This window comes from Lactuca virosa, chromosome 4 (assembly GCF_052849685.1).
Source record: "Lactuca virosa cultivar CGN04683 chromosome 4, Lactuca_virosa_CGN04683_v6, whole genome shotgun sequence".
NCBI lineage: Eukaryota > Viridiplantae > Streptophyta > Magnoliopsida > Asterales > Asteraceae > Lactuca > Lactuca virosa.
In genome coordinates this window covers 234,861,480-234,869,165 of record NC_136429.1, presented here as the reverse complement: position 1 = coordinate 234,869,165, position 7,686 = coordinate 234,861,480, and positions in this window count along the sequence as shown.

The window sequence follows — 7,686 nt, the reverse complement described above, 5'->3', positions numbered from 1 at the left end:
TAATCAAAGCTTCATCATCAAGTTCACCATATAAAAATGATGTTTTGAAATCCATCTGAAGAATAATTGGATTTTGTATAGCTACGAAGACAATCACGATCTAATAGTGTAAATCTATACTATCATAACGTACATATTAAAAGAGTCAATTCCACGTTTTGTCTAAACCTTTCAATGATTCACTAGACCATGAATTTATAAATTGTCGCATCAACTTTCATCTTTTTGAAAATCCATTAGGAGTCAAGTTCCTCAGAACTTATAGGAAAATCTAATAACACCTAAGTTTCATTCTTAAGAAATAATTTGATGTCATTATTAATAAAAATATATTTCATTTTAGTATAAGTTTTATTACACTAGGATTGAAGGAAAGTGGACAACATGTTGCATCGCTAACCCTTTTTAGATTGCAAAACTCTTTTTTAAACTACATATCTTGTGTAAAGGTCATTGAATCGTATTTTATATTAGACCAGTAATAATATTAAAATCCAACTTCATCCATTCAACCTTCCACCAAATATAGTTGGAAATTTCTACTGAAATTTTCGGCAATTTGACTTCTTTTACTTTTATGAGCATGACACATTTATGGCCTACAAAAATGTAACACCCAATATTTCAACATAAATTACACTATTAATCATCACCAATCCAAACATAATATTGTATACATTTACATTAAACCACAAGTCAAGTAGTTATCATAGATCCAATACATAAAAAATACGCTTAAAGATCAAATCAGGGTTTAGAATGTCTTACAATCAAAAGCATAACTAACGCTTATCATGATCACTCAAAGGTGCCTTTTCCTTTATCCACATTACTGAGTCATGTAACCACCAACAACAATCAAGTGTAAGATAAAAAGCTTAGTGGGTAATAATCTGTATAATCTTGTAACTTCAATATTAGTTATGTAATATAATTACATCATAGATAATTTCACATTCTTACAAGTATTTAAACCAATATATATGTCGACTTGACATAAGTCTCACTAATAATTTTCGACTTAACACATAGCAAGTCGTACCAATAATGTCGACTAGACACTCAACAAGTCGCATTATTAAATATTGACTATAAACTCAGTAAGTCATACCACTAAATATCAACTAGACACTCAACAAATCGCATCGTTAAACATCGATTAGAAATCTATAAGTCGCATTGTTAACTATCAACTAGATACTCAACATGTCGCATCATTTAATCACGCCAAGGATCTTCAGTATCCTTGTAATAATCACCGTTAATCATTTATAACTAGATTCATGCATCAAGATATATTTACCACATTCTTAACAACATGTATGGATATCTACTCACCATGTTAGGGCTTATGAGGGTGATGTTTCAAGCTCTTAACTCCTTCATTTAACTCCTTTACTTCACCCACTATAGTACACATAAACTACATATATTAGAATCCTCACCACTCTACTGACCATGCATTTCTTATGAAAATTTTCTCATAAAAGGCCAAAATGTTTCTCACATGGATAGACATGTCTCAAGCTTTAAATAGGTGTGATGCTCCTGATGAACACAACTCGTATCAAGTTCCGTTTTGGATCCTTTCAACCTATAGTCCCTCTGCTTTCTTAGTAATTTAGTTAATCTAATAACTTATAATAGCTTAAAACCACTTGGTTCACCAATCCATGGTCTAAATCCAAACATACAAGAGTTACTAAGTTTGAGTTCATAATTTCCCTTTGATTCATCATAAAAATCATACGCATGTAAGTTAATAGAGATATAGAAGCTATTACAATACATATGATTTTCATTTCTACCTAGTATTTTTGGATTCCTCCTTAAGAGTCCATCAAAACCTTAAGATTCCAGCACCAAGACCAACAATTAGAGGCTAGGACATGATTTCATACCTTGATTCAAACGAATAAAGCACATAGACTTGAAATTTTCTTGCTCCAAGCTCTCCCCAGGTGTTAGTAGGTGTAATCGCATGTAATATGTATGTTTTTAGAGAGAAATCGAACAATGACATAATACATGCAAGTTCTTTTTTTTTAATATGTGTGCGAAAGTGTGTCGCGCTTCTTAATTAGGCATGTTGTGCTCCTACATGACTTTTCCTTTAGTTTTTTTTGTTACTTCTCCATCCATCACTAGCTAGTAATGGCAACCTACTGTCCAACAATGACTTTAACTCCTTTTTCTTATATAATAACAAGACTCATTATCCGAGATGACATCAAATTAGTAATATAACATGCGTACAAATTTTATATTGCATTTTAGCGGAAAATGGGTATTACACAAAACTATCAAAATTTTATAGATGTTACACTTCACTAGTGCTAGGAATCAAACCCTTATGCATTTGGATTTATGAAGATCGCATTTCATCAAAAAGTCGCATTTGGTGATTTTAGGCTCGAAATGATTCTTCAATGCACAAACCGCTACCAATGGAAACTCTTAATTTTGATATTTCAAGGTATGTTTGAAATATTTGCAAGGTAAAGGTAGGTTGTCAAGCACACTAGTGTAACGTCCCAAAATTTCAGATACAAATTTCATTTTTAATTCATTCCAAAACATCCAACAACCAAGTCAAAAGCAACCAAGTATGTATCATAGTGAAATAATATCAGAGTACAAAACATAAATTGAAAACCATAAGCACAAAGCTTAATGAGCTCCCCCAAAATACCCCATACCATACATACATAACAGTCAAAATATAATTGGGTCTATTTCACTCCCTTTGGTATCTTTCAACCGGTATTGGGTATATTTCACCCCATTCAATCTCTTTCAACCGGTACTAGGTATATTTCACCCCCTTCGGTCTCTTTCAACCGATACTGGGTATATTTCACCCCCTTCGGTCTCTTTCAAATGATATTGGGTCTATTTCACCCCTACAACTAGCATACAATCATAACAACAAGAGTCACAGAGACAACAAGAACATACAAGCATAACATGACATTGTCACCAATAAAACTATCATCATCTAAACATAATTCAGTGGGCCGGTATTGGTGGCTTCGACGCACAAGTACAATGAAGGAAACTCACCTCAGTCTGAAGATAACAAATCACACTCGGGCTGCCGAATCGTACAATCCTCTCACTAAATCACAAATAATAGAACCATAATTAGCAATTTGGCCATTAACCCATCCCAAGAGTCCAAATCCTAAATCCCAACTTCAAGGGTAAAAAGGCTGCCTTACCCTTCCTTATTGGGCCTAACATGACAAGGCCAAAATCCAAACTAGTCCAAAGTCCAAAAGACACTCCAAGCCCAATATGGGTCCAAATCCATAAAGTCCCAACTTAAAAAGATTTGTGGCCCAACAAGGACCCAAAACGCTAAAGCCCAAGGTGACCTAAAAACTGAAAGCCCAAAACTCCCTGGTGAGTACGCTAAGCGTACATCAGTATGCCCGACTTACTCGAGTGTTTCATGCGATCGGGATCCAAGGAGCATATGCTCAACGTACACCTGCACCTCAGTTGGCCAAACTCTCATTTTAGGTCTTAATCCGTTAACACCTAACGCAAAACTTCATATCTAGCCTCCTAGGGATGTCCTTAACAATAAAGTTGGCAACTTTATCCATTTGCATGCCTTAATGGGACTCAAGTCATAGATTTGGCATTCTACTTCCATAGAGTGATCACTAACTCATGCCTGGTTGATCTACAACCATCAAGATGCAAGCTTTATGGATTTAGGACCTCAAAACATCAAAAGGAACATCTAATAACATCTGGAGTAGCATTTACTCACAAGAGTTCATCCATGGGAAGAAAATACGCTAAATTCTTCCCCAAACCTAGATCTATACATAGTATGAGCAAGGTTCAGACTTTATACCTCCAATAAGTTGAAAAGAGTGAATAATCTATGGATCTACAAGCTCCCTCTTGTCCAATTCTTTTCTACAAGTCTTCTTCTTCTTCTTCTTTAATATGCACCACACACACACCAAAACATACACTCAATGGTCAATCTCTTGGGAAATGGATTATGCTTTCCAGGTATATCTCAAAGAGGCAATAGAGGCCAATAAGGTGGATGATTGGGGGACTTAATGTGTTTAAATAGGGTGCAAACCCTAAAAAACAGGGTTTGCCCCTGATCGGCGTACGCCATACGTACGTATGGGTATGCCCAACGTACCAGAGGAACACCCCGTCTCATGCATGCTTTAGAGACCGCCCGGTGTACCATATGTATGCCCAGTGTTCTCGGGTCCAAGTGTCCAAAACAAAGAAATTACTTAGATAATATTTACTTGCCATATCGGGCGTTACAACTAGACACGTCAATGGATTCATCCATATTCATATTATGTAATGTGAATCGAACCAAAATGCAAAGAAGTTCATTGTTTTGTTCCATTGCGGACCCTAAATTAACCATGTTATAGTTGTTAAAATTGCTACTCAGGAACTTCTTGCTTGAAGTGTCTCAATTATATATTTTGATTCAAATGGAATTCCATAATTCCTTTGTACTTTCAACATTTTAGTAGATATTTAATAAGAAATCTGACATACCTTTAGATGTTTCGATGGAAAATGTAGTCATCATTTTTTTATTGGCTTAAACAGTTTCAAAAAACTTTAAGCAATCCAATTCAGATGGGAAATAACTTATTGTAATTTATACCAAATAACATAGATCCTTTGGTGTAGAAACCATGATATGAGCTGACCACCTATTGGTATCAATAAGAGCGATGTGAAATGTTAATCAACAAGACAAGCTTTCCTTTTTTACTTGGCCTCTTTATGATCAAGGAACATTAGACTTGCGAGAAGTGGATGCATGAATTTCTACGGTGGGTTAGGGAGAGTAGGGATTACTCTAGTGTTTTTGTTGTATAGTTATCAATACCCCATAATTTCGTTTCTTATATACTTGCATTATTGGATAAGTTTTTAGGTTTCGAGTATAAAACATTCATTATACATTTAATGTTATCAACTGTGCATATAATGTTAAGCTTCTAATTACAAATCACTATCCCTAACTATACATGAACTTTTTTTCTCTATAAAACATTCATTATACATTTAATGTTAATGTATTATTGTCTTATGTTCTATTGTGCTCATATCTTTAACATGAGGCATGAACTAAGTGATTGTGATATAGGTTCAACATTGGTTTCTTAATTTGTGAAGTTGAATAAGATAATAGTATTAGTTTAAGAAAATCTCATTATAATATAGGTGTGGCCATATACTAACTTCTATTTGCTACTTCGAGGGGTTGAACAATATCATACTCCAACAAACTGAGGACCAAATCTCATATTCACTACATGCACCCATCTTCACATCATATTTGATAGTATCCTTTATAATTATCTTGTTTATAAATACTTTTTAACTATATAAATCTATAATGATACACATACTCATAGTCAACATAAATCTACGTTTGAATTCTATATAGACTCAATCTTGTATCAAAATTAATCTAATGATATCGATACAAAAAGTGACATCTTGAATTTGGTCCAACACAATATTCACCACTAGTAAGTACAAGTAAATTCGGTCAAATCAAGATTCATATTTGTCCCCATGAATATTAACTTACATTCATAATAGTCTTCTTTCATTATTATTCTCATAATGTGATACAATATGAATGTTCAAATTAGCTAACGAATAATCACATATTAAACATTCTAGTATACAATGTGGTAATATTGATAAAAACAATCATACAATGTACATTATTTTATACTAAATATAAAATGGTTTAAGTTCCAATATAAATATTAAAATGTTACAAAAAAAAGATGATACCATAACGTAGTCCATTGCCTAGAACATCATCATCCTAATAAGGCATGTAAACTTAAAAATTCATTTGTGGATTGAAACAAGTATCCCATAGTTAGATTCTACAGTTTTATGAAAAATCATAAAGCTTGGTTTATTTAGAAGGTAGACGAACTATGTTTTTACAAGAAGGTTAGTAACAGTGCAATATTCTTTTTGATATTGTATGCTGATGACATATTGCTCACTATAAACAACATCCTAATCTTTTAGAGTGTCATATCTTGACTACGGAACTGTGTAATATTAAACATCTTATAGAAGATGCATTTATCTTAGACATTAATATCAAAAGAGATAGATTATGTCGATGTATGGTCTTAGCCAATGTACATATTTTAACAAGGTTTTGAAATAATTACATGTGAAATCGGGCATTGAATCTTGATCAATGGCATTCCACTTGACCTGAATTAAGCCTATATGATAGAATGAATAGGACTCCATATGCTATCATCATGCATGTTATGTACAAGACCTAATATATGTTATACGTTAAGAAACAACGTAGATATTAGGAATATTTAGGTCAATATCACTGGAGTATTTTTAATACCATGCTTAAGTACTTGCACATAACTAGAGATGCATTCACGGTGTATGGTGGTACTAAGTGAACATGATTATAAAAAGGTTACACACATGCTAGTTTCCAAACTAAATGATAGTTTTTTCATGCCTCATTTTGGGTTTGTATTTTTCATGAATAGTGGAGCTATCACTTGGAAAATTTTAAAGCAAGAAACCATCAATGATTAAAAAAAAAAAGGAAAATGCAATCCAATTAAACAAGGGAGTTAGATCAGGAAGTTCATCTCAAGGCTCAGAGTTAGTACCTCCAGTATGATTGAAATCTAATGTGAAAACACCAATGCCATTTTTTTTCTAGAAAATTTTTTTAAGGGAATGAAAAACTATCCTAGAAAACCAAAAAAGTGCAACTAAAGCCCCCTTGTAATCAGCGGCACAAAAAAGTGTCGTTAAACATTGCCACAAAATCTTTAGTGACACTTTTTGGTTGTGTCATTGCTACTTTTTTGTTTATCAGCGAAACTTTTTTGTTATGTCCCTACATCAGTTTTGGGTTTTAGTGACACTTTTTTATGCCATATATATTTTCTAAAATAAATATCATTTTCTCGCTTTTAGCGACATATTTTTTTTAATACAAAGAATGATATTAAAATTGTTCGATTTTTAAAAAAATTAAATGTAGTATAAAATAATAAAAAGACATGAATTAAGATAATAATTTGAAAAAACATAATATCATTACCTAAATTAAAATTTAACTTGTCTAACAAATATTTAAGACACAAATGTTTTCAAAATTTAATAAGTCAGAATATAAAACTATCAAAATAAATACTTACGGGGGAAGAAACATGAAACTTGATTGTAGATGAGCTTTACATAGCTTTTCCTATTGTTTGACAATTTTGTTGTTAACATCCTATTGTTCTTGTTTTGCAGCCTAGTTTGCATTTTTTTTCCAATAGATTTCCTTTTCTCCAACAGGAGTCGATAGTCCATTTAGGACGCAAGTTGATTGTACATGACCGGATGTTGATACCAATGAAGTATGTCCACAATATAAAGTTTAATATTTCACAAAATTAATAACATATTTTTTATATTATTTTTGATGTTTGCTTTGTGATGAAAAAAAGAAAGAATATCTTTGAATGCATGTCTGCAACTCTAGGACCCCAAAGTGGCATCATTTATGTAGAAGAGTAATAAGTTTCCCTCCACAAATGTCATCACACTAAATCTTTAGAATCAACTCATATTGAGGTGGTAAGAGAGCAAAACCTATAATAACCTTCAGTC